Source organism: Stegostoma tigrinum, chromosome 46 (genome assembly GCF_030684315.1).
Source record: "Stegostoma tigrinum isolate sSteTig4 chromosome 46, sSteTig4.hap1, whole genome shotgun sequence".
NCBI classification, from domain to species: domain Eukaryota; kingdom Metazoa; phylum Chordata; class Chondrichthyes; order Orectolobiformes; family Stegostomatidae; genus Stegostoma; species Stegostoma tigrinum.
Window position 1 is genome coordinate 13,798,460 of NC_081399.1, and position 26,805 is coordinate 13,825,264.

The 26,805-nt window shown below is 44.8% G+C and overlaps 1 long non-coding RNA gene across 1 annotated transcript in view; it reads left to right on the forward strand.

The window, feature by feature from the left end:
• LOC132207355 (uncharacterized) overlaps window positions 1-26,805 on the forward strand; it is a 233,827-nt gene that overhangs the window by 195,712 nt on the left and 11,310 nt on the right. The window contains exon 7 of the long non-coding RNA XR_009443446.1: window positions 23,090-23,299. This is a non-coding gene — a long non-coding RNA (uncharacterized LOC132207355). The remainder of the gene's footprint in view (window positions 1-23,089; window positions 23,300-26,805) is intronic.

Consider the following 26,805-nt stretch of genomic DNA (forward strand, 5'->3'; position numbering starts at 1 on the left):
TTTCCGTTAGGTGGGGAGACTAGGACCGGTGGGCACAGCCTTAAAATTAGAGGGGGTAAATTTAAAACTGAAATGAGACGACATTTCTTCAGCCAGAGAGTGGTGGGCTTGTGGAATCCATTGCCACGGAGTGCAGTGGAGGCCAGGACGTTGGATGCCTTCAAGGCAGAGATCGACAAATTCTTGATCTCAGAAGGAATCAAGGGCTACGGGGAAAGTGCAGGGAAGTGGAGTTGAAATGCCCATCAGCCATGATTTAAATGGCGGAGTGGACTTGATGGGTCGAATGGCCTTACTTCCACTCCTATGTCTTATGGTCTTACGGTCTTAATTTACCATGGCCAATCCACCCGACCTGCACATCTTTGGACTGTGGGAGGAAGCTGGGGCACCTAGAGGAAGCCCACGCAGACAAAGGGCAGAATGTGCAAACTCCACACAGACATTTGCCAGAGGTTAGAATTGAACTGGGTCCCTGGTGCTGTGAGGCAGCAGTGCGAACCACTGAGCCACTGTGCCATATTAATAGTGATGTCAAACAGATAGCCACATTTGTCTAAAACTGGAGTCTGTGGCTGGTGTACACACTGGGAACTGAGTTAGGATCCAATGAGCCAGTGCTCCTTAAACATCTTGCCACTGTGACCCATTGTGAGGCCTAAAACATCTTGCATCCCCTCTGTGAGGCATGTATGGGTGCGGGGTCATTGGGGGAAGTTGTGAGTTGTTGGGTGGCCTGTGAGAACAGGAAACTGTTAGAATAGGCACACAGTTGATAGAACATGGTCAGAACTTTGTGAATATCATTCCTACCTCAGAACCTGTGGCCTCAACATTTCAGATCATTTTGGGAAAGATCACATGGAGTGCTGCGCTAAAGCTGCAGCACTGAGTTTCTGCCACTAGTTGTCCTCAGTGAGCAACGGGAAGTCAGAAATCTTTTACAATGATGGAAGCCAATGAACATGTTCCAATGTCTTCCATAGAGCAAGCCAGTTTCGAAGGAAAAAAAAAATGCCTAGCCCTCAGAAATCCTTCAAAGTAACTCTTACAGTAGATCATCTTACAGTACAATGACAATTTGTAGACAAAGCTGGTGGCTACCCATGCACAGAAAGATCCCACAAATAGGGAATGGAGTGATTTAACATTTACATAGATTTTTACAGCATAGAAACAAACTATTCAGCTGATGTGGTCCATTTTGGTGCATTTGGTTGATGCTTATTTCAGATGGGGAGGATAGGATGCTAGTTGAAAAAGAACAGTGGTGAAAACCACCAAATATATGCAATTAGATTATTCATTGGTCCACATAAAGTAAACCATTGCTGCTGTAATTCTGATTTGCAATTACTTGGCACGGCATTGGCAGTCTTAGAATCTCTAAAACAATAGTTCATGTGATGGATAATGTCATACATTTTCAGTATGGGACCAATTCCCAACTATCAACCCATATTCTACCTGACCTAGGAGTGCTTGATATTGGTACAAGATGCAAGGTCTGGAAAGCCTTTCCTTTTCTCAGCTGAGACATCCTGGCATATAGAAAACATAATAATTTCTGGGAAATGTTGCCAAGTACACTGTCAATTTGAAACTTCCCTCCTGAAGAAATACATTCTTAAGCAATACTTATGCAAGTTTGCTATTAGTTTTAATTGTTCTATTCAGAAATAAGCTTCATGCTGGCAGAAAGGCTATTTCATTTTAAAGGGTGACTTCTCTTGCAGCCATATTTGCCGACAACAACATCATTGTCCTTGACTTCAGATCAACCACAACTTCACTTTTGTTGGAATTTCCTAGAATCATAGAATCCCTACAAGATTCTGCCTCGTGAATCTGCACCGACTTTCCAAAGAGCATCCCACCCAATTCATCCTATCCCGATAACCCTGCATTTCCCATGGCTAGCCCACACACCCCTGGACACTATGGGCAATGTAGAATAGCCAGTCCACCTAACCTGCACATCTTGTGGAAGGAAATTGGAGCACCTGGAGGAAATCCACACAGACATTTCATTCCAAATAAAGCAGCATTATATTTTTAAATAAACAAAAATGTACCTACTGCAGGGTTTGGGATGACACTCTAATACGTGACAACTCCCACGAACTAAAGTTGCCTGAAAAAAAATCATCTGTCCATGTTTGCCATTGTTCCTTTAAGAGGTGAGTCCACTCTTCTCTGGCAGGCAATTAAAATTCTGTCTTTTTTTAATGAAGCAGCTTTTTATCACTCTTTCTCCCCAGCGCTCGATTGGAAAAGAGCTCTCTACAGCTAATTGACTTGAGGAGTTGTTGATAAGAATGCTCATATTTGCGACTGCTGTCACTTAATCTAATTACAAATTGAAGCTTCACCTTTCATGACAAATAAGATGTGCAGCTCTCCCTCTTTCTCCCCCCGTCCCCCCACCTTTCTAAACACCACTCTTTTCTTCCGGTTTTTAAATGCCAAGAATAATTATAGTTTTGCAGACGTAGCGGGGAGGACAGATTTGGGAAGAAACACAGAATTCTGTGTACCCAACCTTGGAGCCTGATGTTTTTCGACTCGGCTCACTCATGACCTTAAACAGATGTATGAATAAATGCTCTCTGATGAAGGGTCTAGGCCCGAAACGTCAGCTTTTGTGCTCCTGAGATGCTGCTTGGCCTGCTGTGTTCATCCAGCCTCACATTTTATTATCTTGGATTCTCCAGCATCTGCAGTTCCCATTATCACTATGAATAAATGCTAATCTCCCACCTCAGTAGTTCTTTTAAAGAGTGTTGCAGAATTGGTGTTTTGTAGTAATGGGGATAATTTTAACAGCCAGGTTTGACTGATGGTCTGCAAACAAATTCTTGCACTTGAAAGGACACCATCTGATGGAAATTAAATACTTTGCAGTGGTGCCTATAAGCTCTACCAGCCTGTTAAAGACTTTGTGGGATACTGGAGTGCAACACTGCTTTTGTATAATGGCTGTGCCTACACTGCACTGCTAGATGCATATTGACTAAAAAACTTCAAATAATGGCTAACTTGCTGCCTTTCCTTGTCTGACATATGAACTGGTGTAGGCCAATCAGCTTTTCTGTTTGTTATTACAGAGATTCCAGCGCAGACAGGCAGTGTACCTTTAAAACAGTTACTTGACATCATGTGTAACACTCTTGCATAAAGATACCCACCTCACCTTCAGTCAAGCTCTCAGACAATTAGGTCAGTCTGGCATGTTCAGTCAGCTACGTGCATGTAATTTGTAGTAACATCAATAAGCACTGAAACCAGACTATGAGTACGAGATGCTATAGCAGTGTAAATAGTTAGTGTTGTTAATGAACTTCAAGACATCTGTCTCAAGGAGTACCCAGTCTTTGTGGTATATGTTATGTGAGCTAACATATAGGACAGCACTCAGACCATATCATATCTAGAAGACACATCATTCTAAAGCTGGTGCTATTATGCAGTTAGATTAAGGTTGATTGGCCTTAAATCCCAAGGCAGCAGATGGTGAAATTTTAATTCAATAAAATCTGGAGATAAAAAAGAGACGAATGGCAGCAATCAAATTATTGCTAATTGTCATGAAAATTCAGCTGGTTTGCCAGTGTCCTTTAGGATACGACATCTGCTGTCTTTACCTGGACTGGCTTACATGTGACTCCAGACCCATTGCAATATGGTTCACTCTTGACTGCCCCCTGAAATGGCTCGGCAAGCCAGTCAAACTACTACAAAGCCCATACAAAGGGACTAAAGTAGATTGACTGGTCAGCGTCAAACCAATGGTAAACCTAACACCCCCTGACGCTGCAAAGCCTTCCTTATTAACATCTGCACCAAAATAGGGAGAGCTGTTCCACAAACGAGGCAATCAACAACCTGTCGTTCTCATGCTCACTGAGTCATAGCGGACAGACAATAACCCAGACACCACCATTACCACCCTGGGTGTGCCCGGTCCAACAGGACAGACCTGACAGAGATGGTAGCACAGAAACTACAGCCAAGAAGCAATTACCCTGCGAGTCCCTGGTTTTGATTCTAGCCCATATGAAGTCTGATGGCGTCAAATCAAACATGAGCAAGGAAACATCCCACTGATTACTACCTACAACCACTCCTCACCCTTTCTCCACAGCTGCTCCATGTTGAACATCACTTGGAGGTGGCATTGAGGGTGTTAAAGGCACACAGGGCTCTCTGGGTGAGGGACTTCACTACTAACTCTGCTCTGGACTGTTTCATTAAGTACCCTACTGATCGAATTGGTCAAGTCTGAAAGGATGAGCCTGCTTGACTGGATCTGCGGCGGGTGCTGAAAGAACCAACAAGAGGGAAAAATCTATTTGATCTTGTTCTCACCAAGAGGTGTCTGTCCCTGATTGTATTGGTGAGAGAGACCACTGCACAGTCTTTGCGGAGACAAAGTCTTGTTTTGGCTTTGAGTGTACCCTCCATTTTGTCATGTGGCACTAACACCATGGTAGATGGGACAGGCTTCAAACACATCTAGCAGCTCAAGACTGGGCATTCCAAAAGGGCATCAGCTTAAGACTGGGCATTCAGAAGGGGCATCAGCTCAAGATTGGGCATTCAGAAGGGGCATCAACAGCAGCGGAATTTTACTCTTACATAATCACATCCAGACATATCCCCCACTCTACCCTTACCATCAAACTAGGGCAACAACCCTTCTTCCGTGAAAAGGGCAGGAGGACATGCTAGAAGCAATGCCAGACATAGCTAAAAATGAGGTGTCAACCTGATGAAGCCACAACATGGGACTACTTGCATGCCATTCAGTGATAGACAGAGCTAAGGTCAGCCCAGAAACAAATCAGCTCTAAGCCCTGCTTTCCCAGCACATCCAAACAGCTAACAGCAAACTGGGGCCACTGTCTTGATTAGTATAACCCCGACAATACTTGAGCAGTGTGACTCCAGCCCAGCTAAAACAACCCACTTGATTGATACCCCATCCACCAACTTCAACAGTCATGCCCTCCAACCACAGGATGGACAGTGACAGCTACCATGTGGAAAAAGCAGTGAAATACTCTCTATAGCTCCTTTGACAGTACCTTCCAAATCTGCGACCTCTCCCAGCTCGAAGGATTGGGCCAGTAGATACATAGGATCACCACCACCTGCAGGTTCCCCTCCGAGTCACACATGATCCTGACTCAGAAGTATTTATCATTATTCCTTCACTGCCAACTGGGGCAAAATCCTGGAAATTCCTTTCATGTGGTGTTTCTACATTTCAGAACATGCAGTGATTCAAAAAATGCTTCTCACTACCTTCGCTGGTAGTCAAAGGTGATTATCGATGAACAATCAATGTTAATGTAGCCAGAGATTCCCAGGTCCCGTGAATGAATTTTAAAAAAATAGATTTCCTAACTTGATTCTGTATTCCTTACTACCCTTACCTAAATAAATAAACTCAGATTTGAGATTTTCAGTTGATCCTCACATTTAACAGCTTTTTGAGGGGGTTTGAGTTGGTGGGGGTGAGGTCCCAATTTCAGGATTCAACTCTGCAGTGGGTGAAGAAATGCTTTCTGACATCAGCCTGAACAGCCTAGCTCTAAGTTTAACATTATATTCCCTTATTTCAGACTGTCTGACCAGAAAAAAATAGTTTCTCTTCATATACCTCATCAAATCATTTTAAGCAGATCAATTTGTAAACTCCCTAATCTTCTAAATTTGGGAATTAAGCCAAGTTTTTGCAGCCTGCCCCACACTTGAACTCTTGTAGCCCCAATATCATTGTGCAGACAAAAACATCCCAAATACCCTCTGATAATCTGGAATTGTTAAGCAAAGCTGAGAGAAAAATATTGACCTACACTGTATTCAAACTTGGGCACTGCTACTGAATTTCTTGAAATAATACCATGAAATATTCAATCCAATGTTGAGGTTGAAATTGACTGATTCCTGGGATGGCAGGATTGTTGTATGAAGAGAGTCAAGATCAATTAGAACTGTATTCAGTGCTGTTCAGCAGATTGGGGGTGGTGGGGTGGGGGGAGGGGTGCGTCCGAAACACCTGTAAAATTCTAACTGGAATAGGCAGAGTAAACCCAAGAAAGGATATTTCTGAGGAGTGGGGAGTTCAGAACCAGGAATGATAATGTAAAGATATGGGTAGTCCATTTAGGACTTAGATGAGGAGAGATTCCTTCACGCAGAGAGTGGTGAGCCTGTGGAATTCACTGCCAAAGAAATCAGCTGGGGCCAATACATTGAATATTTTCAAGAAGGAGACAAGCATAGTTCCTGCAGTGAAAGGGATGAGACAGTATAGTTAAAAGAGGGAACAGGGTACTTGAGTTGGATGACCAGCACGATCATAATGGCAGAGCTGGCTCAAAGGGCTGAATGGCCGACTCCTATTCCTATTTTTTTGTGTTTCTATCCAGAAAGGGTATAATAGAACAAAAACAAAGATGCTGGAAAAGCTCAGCAGGTCTGGCAGCATCTGCAAAGGGCAAAACAGAGTTCATGTTTCGGGTCCAGTGACCATTCCTCAGAACTCTTCAGGTTTTTTTAATATGGGAGTATGATAGAATTGGTTTTTGCCAGCTCAGTCTCATCATGGCCTTCTCAATGTTTCATCGTATAGGATATATTTCCTGACTCCTGTGGAGAATTATGTTGAATTTACAGCACAGAAACAGGCCATTCTGCTCAACTAGGGTAAGCTGCTATTTATACTTCGTATGAGTCCTCATACCTTCCTCATCTTCACTTTATCAGCACGTCCTTCTGCTCCTTTTTTATTCATGTACTTGTCTAACTTCCATTGTAAGCCCACCATTGTTAGTCACCATCATCAGCTATCCCTGCATTTGAGGATGATGTCTACTCAGGATTGCAAATTTCTGCTGTGGGTCTTCATGTGGCTGAACTGTAATCAACATGGCTTAGAGTAGGATTTCCAACCTTCTCGGATTTCTCTGGAATTCCTTGAGGATTGAAGATTGTGAGAGAAAAATCCAGGGACGTTGAAAATGGTGTTTCTTTGAATACTTCAATTTCTTAATGAAACAAATTTTGGAAATAGAGGAAAACAGTCCAGTACTTGGACATCTTGTGTGATTATAGTCCAAGAATATGTTCAGTGGCAATTCCGGTTGACAGTCATGCGGTAAAAGATCTTTATCCTGGTAAAAGAAATTTCAATGTTTTGCAATGTGTTTTTGTAAAAAAATAACTCATGGGATGTTGGTGACAAAGTCGACATTTGCTGGTCATTGTTTATTGAACTTGCGAAAGGGGCTGCCTTGCTGAATTGCTGGCAGTTTGTGCAGTGAAAGTGCTCTCAGTGATGCTGATAGATGGGGTGGTTTCCAAACTCATTGCAAAACATGCATTTACAATGCAATTTCGACACATGGAGCTCTGAAACCAGCTGGAACTCACTGATGTCAGGCCCAGCGAGCTCAGGACCCTCAATGTCAGTTTCATCCTATTGCAGCTCAAGGAGCGTGTAACCTTGAAATCAGAGCTAGGCTGTTCCAGACGTACTTCTTGAACAAAGGTTGCTGAAAGCATTGGAAAGCTCTTCCCCTCAAAACCTATCGAGGTGGGAGATCAATCCTTTTTGTCTGTTTGAGTTTGGAATGCATATTTATTGTTCATCCCTATCTGCGCTTGAGAAAAAGGTCATGAACTGCCTTCTTGAACGTCTGCTTTTGATGTGGTGTAGGACATCACAGTGTTGTCAGGGAGGGAGTTTGAAGGATCTGACTCAGCAGCAAAGAAGCAGCGATATAGTTCCAAGTACGTATAGTGAGTGATTTTAAGGTGGTGCTCCCATGAGTCAGTTCTCCTTGTTTATCTAAATAGTAGTGATCACCAGTTTGGAAGGTGATTGAGATTTTATAAGAGTCTTGTTGAAGCAAGTTGGGCTTTTGGAGTTAAATCAGAGAACAGTCATGATGTAATTGAACAGTGGAAGAAGTTCAAGGACTGAATGGCCTCCTGTTCTTATTTTCTGGACAGATAAAACGGAGCACGTGCACACACAACTCAACTTTCCTGTGTATGACTGACCGCCTCAGTCAAAAGGTTGAAAATTAAGTGTGAAGTAAAAGTGCCATTATAATTCACACAAAACCAAAGCAATCAATTTGTACGATTAAGCACCAACTTCCCTGTTTGAGTGCAAGTGTTCCTTCTCTTCATTGTTGAACTTTGATTGCATTTTTAAATTTTTTAAAATGACCTTTGTTTTGCTTTGTTCTTTAACTAAATGAGACATTAGATTTTCATCCCAAGTACAGAAAAACCTCATGCATAGATTCTTATGTGGCCTATTTTCAACCAGCTATTGTTTCAAATCTGGCCTTGCTACTGTTCCAGGCTGTCAGAAATCTAATGACTTTGTAGTATTTTATTCAGGAAAGCTGCTGCTGTTTCTAAGACACAAGGAGCCTAAAGGTTTACGGTGACTTAAATAGACCTGGCAACAGCAACACAGCAATGTCACATGCGGACTATCAGTTGTCACCCTTCTATTGACAAGTGTTTTTGTTTCCCATTGTAATTAGTTCCGTTCAATGCAATGTGTTTTCCTAGCTAGCTCAATGACGAGGTGAAGATCTGTGCCCTTAGAGTCCTGGATGATTGTCAAATAAACAGATATTCTGATCTGTCTTTATGAGAGCAGATTTTTCTTTAACTCTTGATTTATTTCTGTTTTGTTCAATCAACAAACTTCTGGTTTGGCAACATTTTTTGTTTCTCTCCGAGTGTGAATGTTATTGATAAGTGGACCAAAATGATGCTTTCCAGGATTAAGTAAATGCAGTCAAGTGTCTGGATGATCCTAAGGGCTAATCTTTAGGAACCTATCAGCAGAGCTGCTAAAACTGGCACGAACTAACAGATTCTGTACACTTCACATTCACTTGCCATCTGTAATCAAAGTTGCATTTGTATAGTGCCTTTGCCATAGCTACCAAGCCCCAAGGCATGTCAGAGGAGCAGAATCATACAGGGAGCCATACTGAGTGAAAGAAAGTGTTTGAGAAGTATCTTATAGGAGGAGACAGGGATAAAGAGGTCTCTGGAATGAATTCCAAACCTCAGGTTGGAAATGGCTAAATGCTTGACCAGCAATGGGTCAAAGGAGTAAGGCTTGCACACAAGGCCTGAGTTGTAGGAGATCAGAGATCTGCTTGTTTAAGAGAAGGTTGTAGAAGTAGTGTCCTCATCAACTGACCAAATGCAGCTTTGCAGAATACCACACTGCCTACATGAAAATCTGTTGGATGTACTACTTCTACATATCTAAAGCCAGTAATCAACAGTAACAATGCATTTAGCTGTAGCTGCTCTTGTATGCTAAATGCTGATTTCTGATATGTGCTCATTTATCAGAGTGTGGCTAGAAGATGTTTTGATTGATCTCATGTAAAGTTTGAAGATCAGGTCCTCCTCACTGATAATTCAGTTCGTAGAATGCCCACAGAATGGAAGCAGACCATGCGACCCATTGAGCTCACACTGACCTTCCAAAGAGTATCCCACCCAAACCCAACCCCCTATCACCGTAACCCTGCATTTCCCATGGTTAACCCACCCAGCTTGCGCATCCCTGGGCACTATGGACAATTTAGCATGGCCAATCCACCTAACCTGCACTTGTTTGAACTGTGGAGAAAACCAAAGCACCTGGAGGAAACCTACACAGACAGAGGGAGAACGTGCAAACTGCACACAGACACTCATCTGCGAACCTGGGTCTCTGGCACTTGAGGCCTAACCACTGAGTCACCATACTGCCCCTTCCGCTGTATATCAGAAACCCAATTTTTCTCCTTCATCTCATTGGTTCTACATTGCTACAGGCCAAGAAGCATTCTCATTTCCTTTGCCGTTTTCACAAGTTTCTTCCTGAGAGGTGGAAGGACTGTTCACACACAATAGCCAATGGCCTCAATCCAGTTTTTAGACGGCCCACTGGTCAGTGTTGAATCTTTTCAGAATGCCGTCTTTGCATCTGTATATTCTGTTGGTGCAGAACCAATTTTGACAACAGAAAATGGGGTCTTGTTTGCTTCCAAATGTTTTGTGGCTATTTTGTGCTGGAGAATTGTGATAATAGCTGTATATTTGTCTTGGACTTCACCTCAATCCAAGCTGACCCAAAGCCCTGTTTGAGATTCTGTGAAATTCCAGCACTGACAGATTTAATGCAAAGAACGGCACAGATCCATAACCATCGGCTTAACGGAGCTTTCATCTACTTAAGTTCAGAAGACTATTTTTAACTTCTCTCTAATCTGTCTATATTGCAGTATAATTTTTTTTCTAATGTTTCTACTGTAAAAATGCACTTGTATCCAAACAATGCAACATTGTTTTCCATGACCACTTAATGAATATATGGCAGAGATCCTGAAAGCTTGCAATCACGTCATTGTTATTATATTTTCGTTATATGAGGAATCCGATATTGTGCTCGATTTTTCATCTCCCTTTTGTCGTGATTCTATTCTGTATTGCAAACCATTATCTTCAAACCCAAAACAAACTACGCTTCCTGGCCACAAATTCCTTTTCCTGGCGTCTGTCAGAGGCTGGAGCCTGTTTGCGCACTCGGTGGTGTCATATGTGACTCTGAGATGAGCTTCCAATCACTTATCCACAACGTAGAGTCAGACCTGCCCAATTCCCCCTTTGTAACATCCTTTGATTTTGCCCCTCTGAGCTCTTTCCTACCACCAACGTCACCTCCAACCCACTCCTTTTTTGTGTCTCTGTTTGATTAAAACCTGTATAATTTTTTTTTAGTTCCCCACCGCATCCCAAAACCAGTTCAGTTCGTCCCCTCCCCCCACTGCACGACACAACCAGCCCAGCTCTTCCCCTCCACCCACTGCATCCCAAAACCAGTCCAGCCCGTCTCTGCCTCCCTAAACTTTTGGGATGCAGTGGGTGAAGGGGAAGAGCTGGGCTGGTTGTGTGGTGCAGTGGGGGGAGGGGACGAACTGGGCCCAGTTCGTCCCCTCCACCGACTGCACCACACCCATCCCTTCCTCCCACCCCAAGCCACACCTCCATCTCCTACCTACTTACCTCATCCCACTTCCTTGACCTGTCTGTCTTCCCTGGACTGACCTATCCCCTCCCTACCTCCCCACCTATACTCTCCTCTCCACTTATTTTCTTTTCTCTCCATCTTCGGTGTGCCACCCCCTCTCTCCCTATTTATTCCAGAACCCTCACCCCATCCCCCTCTCTGATGAAGGGTCTTGGCCCAAGCGTCAGCTTTTGTGCTCCTGAGATGCTGCTGGGCCTGCTGTGTTCATCCAGCTTCACACTTTATTATCTTGGATTCTCCAACATCTGCAGTTCCCATTATCACTTTGCTTCACCTGCTGGTCTATTTTAGACATGACTGGCAGAACACTCCAAAGACATGACCCCTGGCGTTGCCTTCAATGTTCCAAGTGTCTTTCATGGAAACCCGTGGCTCCTTCATGATTGAAAATCAGTAAGTAAGTGGTCTCTCAGTGCATGCTGGAAACAACAGACTGGCATCAGGAAATGACGACAAAAGCTTTTGGTTTGTCGCAAACTCCTAAATGGCATCCTGATATCTGTCAGGCAAGCCACCACGCTAGTCTGCATTTGTTGTATTTTCTGCAGTGAACAACATTTCCACACAAGATGGTTGACATAAGCAGTAGGAACTGCAGATGGTGGAGAATCTGAGATAACAAGGTGTAGAGCTGGATGAACACTGCAGGTCAAGCAGCATCATAGGAGCAGGAGACCTGATGTTTCGGGCCTAGGCCCTTCTTCATAAATTTCTGAAGAAGGGCCTAGGCCCAAAACGTCAGCTTCCCTGCTCCTATGATGCTGCTTGGCCTGCTGTGTTCATCCAACTCTACACCTTGTTATCTCTGGCTGAGATAGGAACAGGAACTGGACCTCAGCCTGTTACTCAAACTCTTCAAGTGCCTGAAACCACTGCACTGCTTGTAGGAGGGAGTAGCAGGGTTGTGTCTGGGCTCTTGCCTGGGGCTCACCCACTCCCATCTGTTTTCTTTCACTTTTTATTCTTTTTATTTCTGCTTTTTTTTCCTGGATTATCTTTTTGGCGTGTGAGTCACCCGGATTGACGTTGCAGTGAGCACGGGCCACGTGAAGACTGGCAGCTGCTTCCTGGCAGTCAGAAACCATGGCAGTGGCATCAGGGACGTCCTCACGTGGGGCCAGCAGCTGCTGTGCACGCTTCAAGATGGCGGCACCGGCAAGACAACACCTTGGGTGAAGGCAGCCAGAGCGAGGCTCTTGGCGAGGTGGTCGCCAGCAGAGCCAGGGACTCCTGGATGTGGTGGGCCTAGAGTGGGAACTCCTGGCATCATCAAGGTGGCAGTGCGGGCAGGCACCGCTGATTGCAGGCCTGGAGCAGGGACCCCTGGTTATTGGCAAGGTGGCGACGGATTGCAATCGGGAATTCCCGTATGTGGGGCGATTATGTGTTGAGCACGGGACTTGGTGACAGTGATGTGAGCCCCGTGGCAAGGCTCCTGAAGAGTGGCGACACCTATGTTGGTGGACCTGGCACAGATGGTGCAAGACGGCGCAAGAGGGCTGGCAGTGCAGATGTCTTTGGTGAGCCGGCTCAGAGTCATCCTGGAGGCAGTGGAACAAAAACTTTCTTTTTACTCTTTTTATTCTCAGATCATCCATAATGGCACTGTATTGCGGAAACAGTTGGAGCTTTTCACTGTATCTTACCGTATTATTCACTGCAAGTGACAATAAATAATTCAATACAATTCACTGCGGGCAGCTAGAGGTGGGCTTTAAATATGGGTATAGCTACCATCACTGAAAACCCACCAATTAATAATGGACCAGGAGCTGTATGAAAATCTATCATGCTAGTACAGCTATAAAATACAAGACACAAACCGTTCAGTGTTGTTTTTTTACTTCGCTTAATGTCCATCACTTCCATTAAATTCAGCGTTCAGCAATTGTGCTTTCTGTGTTTGAATTTTCATTTGGAACGTTTTTGCATTTCTCACTGAAATTTCTTCACATGGCGCTTTCATCTTTTGGTGCTCTCTCTCACTCTCTCTCTCTCTCTCTCTCTCTCTCTCTCTGAGTCTCTCCAGCAGCGTTAGCTGTTGCTTGTCCTTTGAATGCAGAAACTTGGTCATTTCTGCACAAACATGATGAAAAGGTTCTGTGTCTAAGGGGAAATCCATTGATACATCAGGATAGTTTCTGCAAGTTATTATCTCCTACCCTCAGAAGTGAAATTTATGAGATATATTGCCTGGTAGTTCAGGGGTTCAAATCCCACAGCAGGGGACGACATATAGAGTGCTACACTGCCTGAGGTATTGTAATTAAGATGAAACATTAACCCTCTCAGCTCGATGCAAAAAATCCCACATGTAATCATGGATATTCTTCTTGCTAATCTGGCTGGGATTTATTCCCACAATAAGTATCATGAAAGCAAACAAAAAAAAACAGATTTTCTAGTCGTTGTCATGTTACTGTGTGTGTGTTCTTATGTTTATTTTTATTCAGTTGTGGGACGTGGGCCATCACTATCTGGGTCAGCATTATTGCCCGTCCCTGGTTGCCCTTGAGAAGGTGGTGGTGAGCTGCCTTCTTGAACCACTGCAATCCGCATGCTGTAGGTTGACCCACAATGCTGTTAGGGAGGGAATTCCAAGCTTTTGACCTAGCAACAGTGGAAAAAAAAACAGTGATATATTTCCAAGTCAGGATGCTGAGTGGCTCGGAGGGGAACAGGCATGTGGTGGTGTTCCCATGTATTTGCTATGCTTGTCCTAGATGGAATTGGTAGTGGATTTGGAAGGTGCTGTCTGAGAGTCTTTGGTGAATTTCTGCAGTGCATCTTGTAGATAGTACAGAGTGCTGCTACTGAGTGTCAGTAGTCGTGGGAAAGGATATGGGACCAATCAAGCATGCTGCTTTGTCCTGGAAGGTGTCAAGTTTCTTCAATGTTGGAGCTGCACCTGTCCAGGCGAGAAGGGTGTATTCCATCATATTCCTGACTTGTGTCTTGTCGACGATGCACAGGCTTTAGGGAGTCAAGAGGTAAATTATTCACCACAGTATTCCTTGCCTCTGATGTGCTCTTGTAGCCAATCTATTTGTGTGCCAAGCCTAGTTGAGTTTCTAGTCAATGGTAACCCCCAGGAGATAATGGGAACTGCAGATGCTGGAGAATCCAAGAGAATAAAGTGTGAAGCTGGATGAACACAGCAGGCCAAGCAGCATCTCGGGAGCACAAAAACTGACGTTTCAGGTGTAGACCCTTCATCAGAGAGGGGGATGGGGAGAGGGTTCGGGAATGAATAGGGGGAGAGGGGGAGGCGGACCGAAGATGGAGAGAAAAGAAGATAGGTGGAGAGGAGAGTATAGGTGGGGAGGTAGGGAGGGGATAGGTCAGTCCAGGGAAGACGGACAGGTCAAGGAGGCGGGATGAGGTAGTAGGTAGGAAATGGAGGTGCGGCTTGAGGTAGGAGGAAGGGATGGGTGAGAGGAAGAACAGGCTAGGGAAGCGGAGACCGGCTGGACTGGTTTTGGGTTGCAGTGGGGGGAGGGGATGAGCTGGGCTGGTTTTGGGATGCGGTGGGGGAAGAGGAGATTTTGAAGCTGGTGAAGTCCACGTTGATTCCATTGGGCTGCAGGGTTCCCAAGCGGAATATGAGTTGCTGTTACTACAACCTTGGGGTGGCATTATTGTGGCACTGCAGGAGGCCCATGATGGACATGTCATCTGAAGAATGGGAGGGGGAGTTAAATTGGTTCGCTACTGGGAGGTGCAGTTGGTATACTGTATCCATTGTACCCTGTGTGGCGTCCTCTACATTGGGGAAACCAAGCGGAGGCTTGGGGACCGCTTTGCAGAACACCTCCGCTCGGTTCACAATAAACAACTGCAACTCCCAGTCGCGAACCATTTTAACTCCCCCTCCCGTTCCTCAGACGACATGTCCATCCTGGGCCTCCTGCAATGCCACAATGATACCACCCGAAGGTTGCAGGAACAGCAACTCGTATTCCGCTTGGGAACCCTGAAGCCCAATGGTATCAATGTGGACTTCACCAGCTTCAAAATCTCCCCTTCCCCCACCGCATCCCAAAACCAGCCCATTTCGTTCCCTCCCCCAACTGCATCACACAACCAGCCCAGCCTGTCTCTGCCTCCCTAACCTGTTCTTCCTCTCACCCATCCCTTCCTCCCACCTCAAGCCGCACCTCCATTTTCTGCCTCTGAACCTCATCCCACCTCCTTGACCTGTCCGTCTTCCCTGGACTGACCTATCACCTCCCTACCTCCCCACCTATACTCTCCTCTCCACCTATATTATTTTCTCTCCATCTTCGGTCCGCCTCCCCATCTCTCCCTATGTATTCCAGAGCCCTCTCCCCATCCCCCTCTCTGATGAAGGGTCTAGGCCCGAAACGTCAGCTTTTGTGCTCCTGAGATGCTGCTGGGCCTGCTGTGTTCATCCAGCCCCACATTTTGTTGTCTTCCTTTAGTTTGTTGTTTGATTACGAAATATACATGGTGAAAGGATTACCACATAGCACATTTTGCAGCATACCACATTAGTGGCGCCGATACGGTCATCAATGTAACGGAGGAAGAGATGGGGTTTAGGGCCAGTGTAGGTATGGAAGAGGGATCGTTCCATGTAACCTGCAAAGAGGCAGGCATAGCTTGGGCCCATGTGGATACCCTGGCCACCCACTTTGCCTGTAGGAGGTGGGAGGATTTGAAAGAGAAGTTTTAGTTTTCAAACACCGCAACTACCCCCCACCCCCCCGCAGTGGTCGAAAACACCCTAGACCGGGTCACCCACATTTCCCACAACTCACCCCTCACACCCGCTCCCCGTAACAACAACCAAAACAGAGTCCTCCTCGCCCTCACGTACCACCCCACCAACCTTCGGATTCAATGCATCATCGCCGACACTTCTGCCATCTGCACTCTGACCCTACCACCGAAGACATTTTTTCCCTCGCCACCCTTAGGTGACTCCCTTATGCGCTCCACACTCCCCTCCAGCACCCCGTACACGCGGCACTTTTCCCTGCAACTGCAGGAAGTGCTTCACCTGTCTCGATACCTCCCCCCTCACCCCCATCCCAGGGGCCAAGAAGAAATTTCCACATCAAGCAGATGTTCACCTGCACACCTGCTAATGTGATATACTGTATTCGCTGTTCCCATTGTAGCCGCCTCTACATCGGGGAAACCAAGCGGAGACTTCGGGACCTTTGCAAGTCACTAATGCACGAAAGAACTGCACCTACCAGTTGCGAACCGTTTCAACTCTCCCTCCCAATCCTCAGATTATATGTCCATCCTGGGTCTCCTGCAGTGCCACCAGAAGATTGCAGGAGCAGCACCTCATATTCCGCTTGGGAACCCTGCAGCTCAGTGGTATCAATGTGGACTTCACAAGCTTCAAAATCTCCCCTCCTGCTCCCGCAACCCAAAACCAACCCACCTATTCCATCCTGCCACCTCAAGCCCCACCCCCACCTCCTACCTACTAGCCTCTTCCCGCCCCCTTGACCTGTTCGTCCTCTCTGGACTGCCCTGTCTGCTCGCTAACTTCCCACCTGCACTCCATCCATGCTTCTTTGACCTGCCTGTCTCCTGTCCACCTATCTTTTCCTTTATCCAACTTCTATCCGCCTCCCGCTCTCTCCCTATTTATTTCAGAACCCCCTCTCCCTCCTCCATTTCTGAAGAAGTGTCTAGGCCTGAAACGTCAGCTTTCCTGTTGCTCTGATGCTGCTTGGCCGGCTGTTTTCGTCCAGCTGTACACCTTGTTACCTCAAAGAAAATCTCAGTGGCCCTGACCAGTTTTTCAATTCCTCTCACAAGGGAAGTACCAGAGGGTTGGAGAACAGAATGTGGTTTGACTTATCAAGATAAATGCAAAACTATTCAATTCCACTGGAGGTTTGAGATGCAGTGTTGATGTTTGTTCTATGTAGTAGCCTGGCCTTAACTTGTCCTGTGGTGAGATGTAATTTGAAGGGGATGCTGTGCTTTTTTTTTCTCGTTTTGGTACGGTATGTGTTACTTGACCTTGTCAGCCTATTTTATAGAGTCATAGTCGTACAGCGTGGAAATGGGCCCTTAGGTCCAACATAATCCCAAACTAAACTAGTCCCAACTGCTTCTTCGTGGCCCATATCCCTTCAGCCTTGTCCTATTTATAAACCTCGATCAGGTCACCTTTTATCCCCTTTGCTCCAGTGAAAAAAGTTCCAGCTGACCCAACCTTCCTTTATCACTGAAACCTTCCATGCTCAGCAACAATCTGGTAAATTTCTTCTGTGCCCACTCTTGCTTAATAATATCCTTCTAAAATAGGGCAACTGTAAATTTGTACTGTAGAAATCTTCAAGATGAGAAAAACATTAAAAGCAAACAAACCAGGAAATGAAGGGATCAAATTGTAGTTCAGGAAGTGGAAAAATGGAAGTGGCTTGAGTGCAGCAGGTTCTGGACTAACGTGCACTGTAGTTCTGAAAGGGCATTGCACCGGTGTGGGTGGAAAGTTGTAGATGAAATAGTGACTTGAATCTTCAAGTACGCTCTCTCTCCAATTGATGTTGGAAACTCCTTCATGTTTCTAATGACGAATCCCAGGTTTCGCTGCTGTTGTCTAGCTGATAGCCAGCCTTCAAACTGTTTCAAAGAGGAAAAGAACAAAGAAAATTACAGCACAGGAACAGGCCCTTTGGCCCTCCAAGCATGCGCCGTTCCAGATCCTTTATGTAAACCTGTCGCCTGTTTTCCAAGGATCTGTTCCCTTTGCTCCCTGCCCATTCATGTTTCTGTCTAGATACATCTTAAATGACGCTATTGTGCCCGCCTCGAACGCCTGCGTTGACAACGCGTTTCAGGCACCCACGACTCTCTGCATAAAGAACTTTCCACTCATATGCCTTAAACTTTTCCCCTCTCACCTTGAAATTGTGACGTCTAGTAATCCCCCCACTCTGAGATGGAAAGCTTCTTGCTATCCACCCTGCCTATACCTCTCATGATTTTGTCGACATCAATCAGGTCCCCCCCTTCAACCTCCGTGTTTCTCATGTAAATAATCCCAATCTACTCAACCTCTGTTCATAGCTAGTGCCCTCCATACCAGGTAACATCCTGGTGAACCTCCTCTGCACCATCTCCAAAGTATTCACGTCCTATTGGTAATGTAGCGACCAGAACTGTACGCCGTATTCCAAATGTGAATCAAAGTCCTATAAAACTGCAACATGACATGCCAACTCTTATACTTGATACCCCGTCTGATGAATGAAAGCATGCCGTATGCCTTCTTGACCACTCTATTGACCTGCGTTGCCACCGTCTGGGTGCAATGGACCTGAACACCCAGATCTCTCTGTGCATCAATTTTCCCCAGGGCTTTTCCATTTCCCGTACAGTTCGCTCTTGAATTGGATCTTCCAAAATGCATCACCTCGCATTTGCCCGGATTGAACTCCATCTGCCATTTCTCCACCTAACTCTCCAATCTGTCTATATTCTGCATTGTCCAACAGTCCCCTTCGCTATCCGCTACTATCTGTTTTGCATCGGTTTTGCACAAAACTAGATTTCTGTTCTATTTTTGCAAGTGAATTGTTTCAAATTAGTTGCTGTTCTTTGTAAATCACAATCATGAATGCACATCCAAGCAGTGGGGAGAGGGTGAGAATGGATTTGAGACGTCATGAAGTCGGAGATTTGTTATAATCCGCAAATATTGTCATGATAATTTTTAAAATTCACGAGCATGTCATTGATGTTGCTTTCTTGGGCTGCATTTGCTATCCATCCAGAATTGCTGTTGAGAAGGTTGTGGAGAATTGGCCTGTTGAATAGCTGCAATGCACGTGGTATGAATATATTAATGAACTACTGAGGACAGGAGATGAATTGCTTTTACTCAGTGGAAATGAAGTAACAGTCATACAGTTCCAGATCAGGATTCTGCTGATTTTGACAGGGAACATGCAGATTCTGGAGCTGCTGTTTAAATATTTTTGGGTGGTAGGGTTCACACAATTATCAGGTACTGTGGAAGGAGTTTGATGAATTGGTGCATTGTCTCATTGTAACTCCCCATCTCAAACAACAGTTCATTCTAGATCCATTGTTAATTGTAAATTTTCAGTTCGACCGAAAGGAAAAACAGTATTGAGGGATATGGACCAAAGGCAATATGGAGGTAGGCCACAATTAAGTTATAACCTCATTGGATGGTAGAAAGTGTTTGAAGGGTTGAATGGCTGACTTGTTTTCCTATATCCTTACGTAAGAAGGGGGATCAATCAATGGGATGATTTGACTGCATTGCTGTCGTTTATCGATAGTGTTGTCGGAGTCGCACTCGTTCAGCTGAGTGAAGAGTATTTCATTGACACCCGGATTTGGAGTTTATCGGCAGTGGACAGATGTTGAGAAGTCTACTTGCTGTAGAATCTATTGTCTCTGATCTACGGTTCCAGTCACATTGATGAACATAGATCCAAGAACACTTCAGCAGAGGAACAGGCCCTTTGGCATGCAATGTTGTGCTAAACATGATGCCAAATTTAGCTAAAGCCTTCTGAATGTCCTTGATTCATATCCCTACATTCCTTGTATATTCATGTACGTATATAAAAGTGTCTTAAGCGGCCCTATTGTATCTGCTTCCACAGCCACCCCGGCAGTGCTTTTCAGACTCCTACCACTCTCTGTATATAAGAATTGTCTCTGACATCTCCTTTGAACTTTCCTGCTCTCACCTTAAATACATGCCCCCAGTTTTAGACATTTCAAATCTGGGAGAAGGGTTACAGTCAGAATCTGTCTATGCATGTCATAAATTTGTAAACCTCTATCAAGTCTTCCCTCAACCTCTGCCACTGCAGAGAAAACAGCCTGAGTCTTTCCAGCCTCTCCTTTCTAGCTCAAGCCCTCAAATCCAGGCAACCTCTTTTGCACCGTATTCAAAACCTCCACGTCCTTCCTGTAACATGACGACCAGAATTGGATACAATTCTTAAGAGTGCAATACTTAAGGCCGAACCAAAGTGTTCTAAAGCTGGAACATGACATCCTGATTCTTGTGCTCGATTCCCGAACTAATAAAGGCAAGCATGCCATGCGTCTTCTTTGCCACTCTATCAACTTGTGTGGCCCCTTTCGGGGAGCTATGAACTGAATCCCAAGATCCCTGTGTACACAAATGCTGCTCAGGGTCCTGCCATTAACTGTATATTTTTCCTTAACATTTAATTTCCCAAAGTGGAGCACTTCACACTTAGTGGATTAAAATTCACTTGCCATTTCTGCAACGGATCTGTATCCTTCTGTATCCTTTTATGACTTTCTACCCTAACTACCACTCTACCAATCATTCTATCGTCTAAAAACTTACTAACCCATCCATCTATCTTGTCACCTCAGTCATTTTATATATATACCACAACAGCAGAGGTCCCAGTACAGATCCCTGCAGAACACAATAGTCCTGGATCTGTAGCCTAAAAAGCACGTTTCCACCACCACCCTCTGCCTTCTCTGGGCAAGCCAGTTGTGAATCCAAGCAGCTAAGTGACCACGGACCCCATGGATCTTAATCTTCTGGATGATCCTACGGTGAAGCGCCTTGTTTTAAGCCTTGCTAACATCCATGTCAACAATATCCACCACTCTATCTTCAATGATCACATTAGTTACCTCCTCAAAAAATTCAATCAATTTAGTAAGACATGACCTGCCCTGCACAAAGCCATGCTGACTGTCCCTAATTGGGCCATGCTGTTCCAAATACAGATAAATACAATCCCGAAGAATTCTGTCCAATAGCTTCCCAATGAACGATGAGAGACTCTCTAGTCTATAGTTTCCTGGATTGACCCGATTTACCTTCTTGAACAGAAGAAGAACATTTAGCAACTTGCTCGTCCTCAGTACATCTCCAGTGGTTACCAAGGATACAAAGATATTGCTGAATGCCCCGACAATCTCCTCTCTCACCTCGCTCAAAATCCTTGAGTAGATACCATTGGGTCCTGAGGACTTATCCACCTTAATGCTCTTTCTTGATCTCAAAATGCTGTTATCGTATGAGCATGCTCCACACAAATCCCACTATCCTCCACACCCTTCGCCTGAGTGAATAGTGATGCACAGTACTCATTTCGGATCTTGCCCATATCCTCTGCTTCCGTACACAAGTTCCCTCCTTTATCCTGAATGATCCTACTTTCTCACTATTTATCCCCTTGTTTTTGATGTATGCACAGAATGCCTTGGGATTTCCTTCAACCCTCCTTGCCAAGGTCATTTCATCGCCCTTTCTTTTTCTGCTTTTTCTAATGTCGACCCTGTTCGATTTTAGTTTCCTAAACCTGACATATTTCTGTTTTTGTCCCTTTTGACTAACTTCACAACCTCCCCAATTATCCAAGGGTCTTTACCTCGCCATCCTTGTCCTTCCTCCTTCCTGATCCTAAACTCATAAGCAGGCCTTTAAACAATTCCCATATGGCAAATGTGACAGCTCCCCCCAATTAACACTCCCCAGCTCCTACCTAAAATTGATATAATTTACTCTCCCCCAAGGTCCTGACTTATCCTTCTTCATAGCAATCTTAAAATTGAAGGAGTTGTGATCACTATTTCCAAAATGCTTTCCCACACTTCTCACCAGTTACCTGACCAGGACAAAGTCCAGCATGGCCCATCTTCTATCCATATACTGTGTCAAGAAACTCTCTTGGATAGACTTAATTAAATTCTTAAGCTCACGGATTCTGTGACAGTCAAAGAGAAGCAGTGAATTTTTCTAACCTCATTTCCAACACCTGGCGCATAGCCTTGCATGGCTTGGATAGCACTTGTACATTTAAAACAAAAATGTAAGGATGATGTTCAGGTAAGGACATGGAATTTTGTCATGTGGTCATATTCTCTCTTGTTGGAGCTGATTGCTGCTTAGCACTTGTGTGGTGCAAATGTTACTTATCGTTTATCAGGCCAAGCCTGATCGTTGTGCAAGTCTCACTGTATTTTCTCATCGTTGATTTCACTGTTGGAAAAGTCATGAATTCTGCTGGACACCTGGACAATATTCAATGAACATTCATGTCTTCACTTTGGTTCAAATGAAGACATGACTTCAGCCAGTGCAGGTATCCAGTGAATGCCACTGACTCAATTTTCTATTCGTCTGCTTCACACCACATTCAATCAGAAATTGGCTTGGTGGAAATGACAGATTGCAGTTTCCTTCCTTTTCAAGCTCAGGATCTCTGATCGTATTTGTGGTAAATCCTGAATGAGGTTATGAGAAGTGTGAGCCTGACGAAAAGTAAACTGAGCCTTAGTGTGCAACTGTTTGACAGCACTGTCATCCAGATGTTGCATTACTTTGCTGATGATTGAGAATACATTGAGGCCATAATTGGTCAGCACAATTTGTCTGACTATTACATGATAGGTCATCTTTCTCTGAAATGTGAGTGTCGCAAGTGTTTAAAAATGTACTGGAAAACATTTACTGTTGGTGTGCTGACCTTGGGGCACATTGTTCCAATACAGTTTGTGGAATGCTGCCAGGTGCCATGGCATTTGCAGTATCCAGAACATTCAGTCTTGTCATTGCGTGAAATAACTTGAATTGCGTGTAAGTTAAGATCTGTGATGCCTCCTCAGGATGAGGGCAAGAAGATCATCCAGACTGATGCTCTGAATGGTTTCATCTGCCTCTTCACCTTTTGTTCGTAACATCTTGTAATAACTGCCATGTAGCCTGATGAGAAACTAAAGCTCATCTTGATTCATTTGCATTCGAAGGTACCTATTTTTCCCAAACAAAAGGACCCATCACTGAGCGGGAAGTATGGAGAATGTTATAGACATCAGTGGTGAAACAATGGTGGATCTTGACCAGAAAACCATTGTTATGTTGGTGAAATGCAAACAAAAATCTATATGATGTAAACTTTATTGTCAGCTAATCCCTTGAACAAATGACAGATTCTGATGTTGGTTCCTGGAAAGCCTCCATTGTTGGAGGACGAGAAGCCGTATCCAATTGAAGCAGCACAGGCTTCTGCGATGACTGTGGAAACCACTGCTTATGCCTTGCTTCAAGCGTTGTCAAGGAATGATATTGACTATGCAACACCGATTGCGAGGTGGCTAACGATGCAACAGAACTATGGTGGTGGATTTCACTCGACGCAGGTAAATGCTTGAGATCACAACAACAGGCATTCAGATATTTCCATTGATCATGTTACTAACTGGTGGTTGTTGCAGTTTGCAATCAAACTGGACACTGCATTTTCATCTGCAGGTTTGGTGCATTGGCACAAATACCAGTTCTTCAATGGTGTTAATCCTTGGTTAAATTCTTACATGCACTTTGCCTGTGCATCACTTTTCCTTTTGGCATTGTCCTTGAAAAGTGCCTGTTTCTGTAAATCTTCACTTACTTGTCATAGGATCATTGAGGGACAGCATAATAGAGTGCCATGGCAATGGAACAGACCCTTCAGCAAATTGTATGTGCCCTCACAAGATGCAAGTCCCGAACTATTCTCATCACATTTCCCAGCACTCGACCCAGAGCCTTGTATGCCTTGGCATCGCAAATGCCCAATCAAAGACTTGTTAAATGTTATCACGGTTTCTGCCTCTACCACCCACACAGTCGGTGCGTTCCACATTCTCACCACAGGTTGGGTGCAAAAACAAGTAAGTTTCCTCAAGAGATAGTAGGAACTTGCCAATGCTGGAGAATCTGAGAGAGCAAGGTGTAGAACTGGATGAACACTGCGGGCCGAGCAGCATCAGAGAAGCAAGAAAGCTGACGTTTCAGATCGAGACCCTTCTTCAAAACCCAGGGAGGAGAAGGGGATTCTGTAAAAAATAGTGAGAAGTTGGGAGGCAGACAGAAGATGGAGAAAGGAGAAGATAGGTGAACTGTCCCATGCTGTCCACTCACTGTCCCCTGCTCCAGAATCATAGAATCAGAGAATTGTACAGAATTGAACAAGCACTTCATTCCATTGTGTCTGTAACCACCGAAGCCACACTAAGTTCACATTCGGCTCATGTTCTAGCAATAGGCCTATTGCCTTGAATGTTATTTCATTTTACGTGCTGTACCAACCCTTTTTCTTTAACGTGAAAAGATTATCCACCTCAACTGAAGTCCCAGACAATGAATTCCAATCCCCCAGCACCTTCTGGGTGTCTTTTCTTTCCTGAAATTCCTTCTGAGCTTTTAGCTTAAATGTATGTATCTCTTCCTCTACCACCACCGCCCCCCGACCGACCCCATTATGGACCTTCTTTTTACCTCGCCCCTACCCATATTAATCTAAACAATTTTTTCAGGACCTCCTTCAACCTTCTCTACTCAAAAGAAAACAAGCCAACCTTATCCAGATAAAACAGTGATGCTAGAGACAATGGGAACTGCAGATGCTGGAGAATCCAAGAGAACAAAGTGTGGAGCTGGCTGGACACAGCAGGCCAAGCAGCATCTCGGGAGCACAAAAGCTGATGTTTCAGGCCTAGACCTTTAATCAGAGATCGGCAACAGTGATGCTGCCCGGCCTGCAGTGTTCCTCCAGCTCCACACTGTGTGATCTCAGACTCCAGCATTGGCAGTTATTGCTAACGCAAACTTATCCAGACTCTCCCAAGAGTTAAAATGCTTCACCCCCTCAGAACATCCTGATGAATGTCCTCCACACATGCTCAAATGCAAACACCTTCCTTCTATAATGGAGAGACCAGAACTGCACTGAGCACTTCAGCTGGGGCCTAACAAAAGTCCTGTACAGCTCTTGAGCCAGATGCTTTCTGAACTGCCCCTTTAAGCTGCCATTCCATGTTCAGGAATCTGTGGACAAGCACCCCAAGATCACACCATTCCTCTGATCTTCCTAGTGTCCTGGCATTTCTTTGAATGATTCCTTGCCTTGTTAGTTTGTCCAAATTGCCTTATTGATCAGGGTTAACATTCCATCTACCGTTGACCTGCCCATTTGACCAATCTGTAACTTTGGATTCAACTTGCTGTATTTTCCTGGACCCCCCGAGCTTTACCTTCTTTGCCACGCTCCCATTTGGGACCCTGTCCAAGTCTTTGCTGAAATCTATTTTCACTACATCAACTCCCATCTGCACACTCTGTCACCTCTTTGAAAGAATCATCTAAGTTTGTGAGGCGTGACCTCCCTCTGACAAAGCTATGCTGACGGTCGCTGATCAGACCCCACTTCTTGAAATGGAAATTAAGTCTGCCGTTCAGAATTTTCTCCAATATTTTCCTCTCTACTGATGTGATACTCACCGGTCTGTAATACTCTGCTTTATGTTTGTCACGCATTTTGATAAGTGGAACTATGTTACCTGTTCTCCAGTCCTTTGGTACTTTTGAAAGCTCTGTATGAGGGCGAGTGGAATTTTTTCTCTCATCTCCCTGGGCATCGTGGCATACACCTCATCCAAACCTGGGATTTGTCCAATTTTAAATTCACCAAAACACCTAACATCTCCCCAGTCTCTGTTAATTCTGTCCGAGAATTGTGTGCTCCTTCTCACATGTAAAAGCTGATGTGAAATTCTCGTTTAACACCTGACATTGCCCTCCAGTTCAAACCGTTCATTTGCCTCTTCATCCCTAATGAGACCTGGTTTTCCCTGGGTTTTCTCTTTCCGTCTGAGACACTTGTAGAAGATTTTGAGATTCTCCCTCATCCTAATCTTGGTCATCAGTGTTCTGTTGCCCTGTATTTGTTCTCTGATTTGCTGTGACGAGATGCCCCTGCACACTATACATCATCATCATCATGGTGGTTTCTCGCAGATATGGATGACACTCTCCCACTCTCAGGCTGAATTGACCGCCGGCTGCACAGACCGATGCAGCTACCGTCGGCTCTGTTGCACTCGGGGCACAAGGCAGTCGTGGGAAGGGGTGAGGGAGGTGTTGGTGTGGCTGCATGGCTTCCGCTGCTTCCAAAGGCAAGCCGCAAAGTGTTTGATGCCTTCCCAGGTGCTCTTCAGGCTTTGGGCCGTCTTAGGCCGGCGATTCCCAGGTGTCTGCAGGAATGTCGCACTTCACCATTGAGGACTTGAGTTTATCACCGAGTGCTTCCTCTGCACATCTGGGTCTCGCCTGCTTTTTTGAAGCTGGGATGAGAACACGGGGAGAGTCTCGTGTCAGTCATACAGATGAAGTGTCCAGCCCATTGTAGCTGATCGAGGATGGTCAGTGCCTCAGTGCTGGGGATGTTGGCCTGGTTGACGTTAGTGCGTCCACAGGGACTCTTGTTCCCTTGATGACTGTTATACACCTCCCTTTTCCTTTTTATCTGGTCAAAGAACAAAGAAAATTACAGCACAGGAACAGGCGCTTCGGCCCTCCAAGCCTGCGCCAGATCCTATTGAAAGTAGCGTGTTGATGCATTTGTGTAATGATTGTGTTTTGTTTGAGCCCTAACACTCAAAGCAGTGTAAGAATGTCTTTGTGCAGCAGGCAAGGTGTCATGAGATTGAGCCTTCATACACTTGCAAGATGTTGAAAATTTGCCATTATTTATTAAAACACTGATAAATTTCCATGATCAACATTTCTGTTACACTGCAATGATTATCCCGTGGCATGTAAAATCAGAAAGATTCGATAAAATGAGACTGGGTCATGCCCGAGTCTTGCGGAGTTGGGTCAGCAT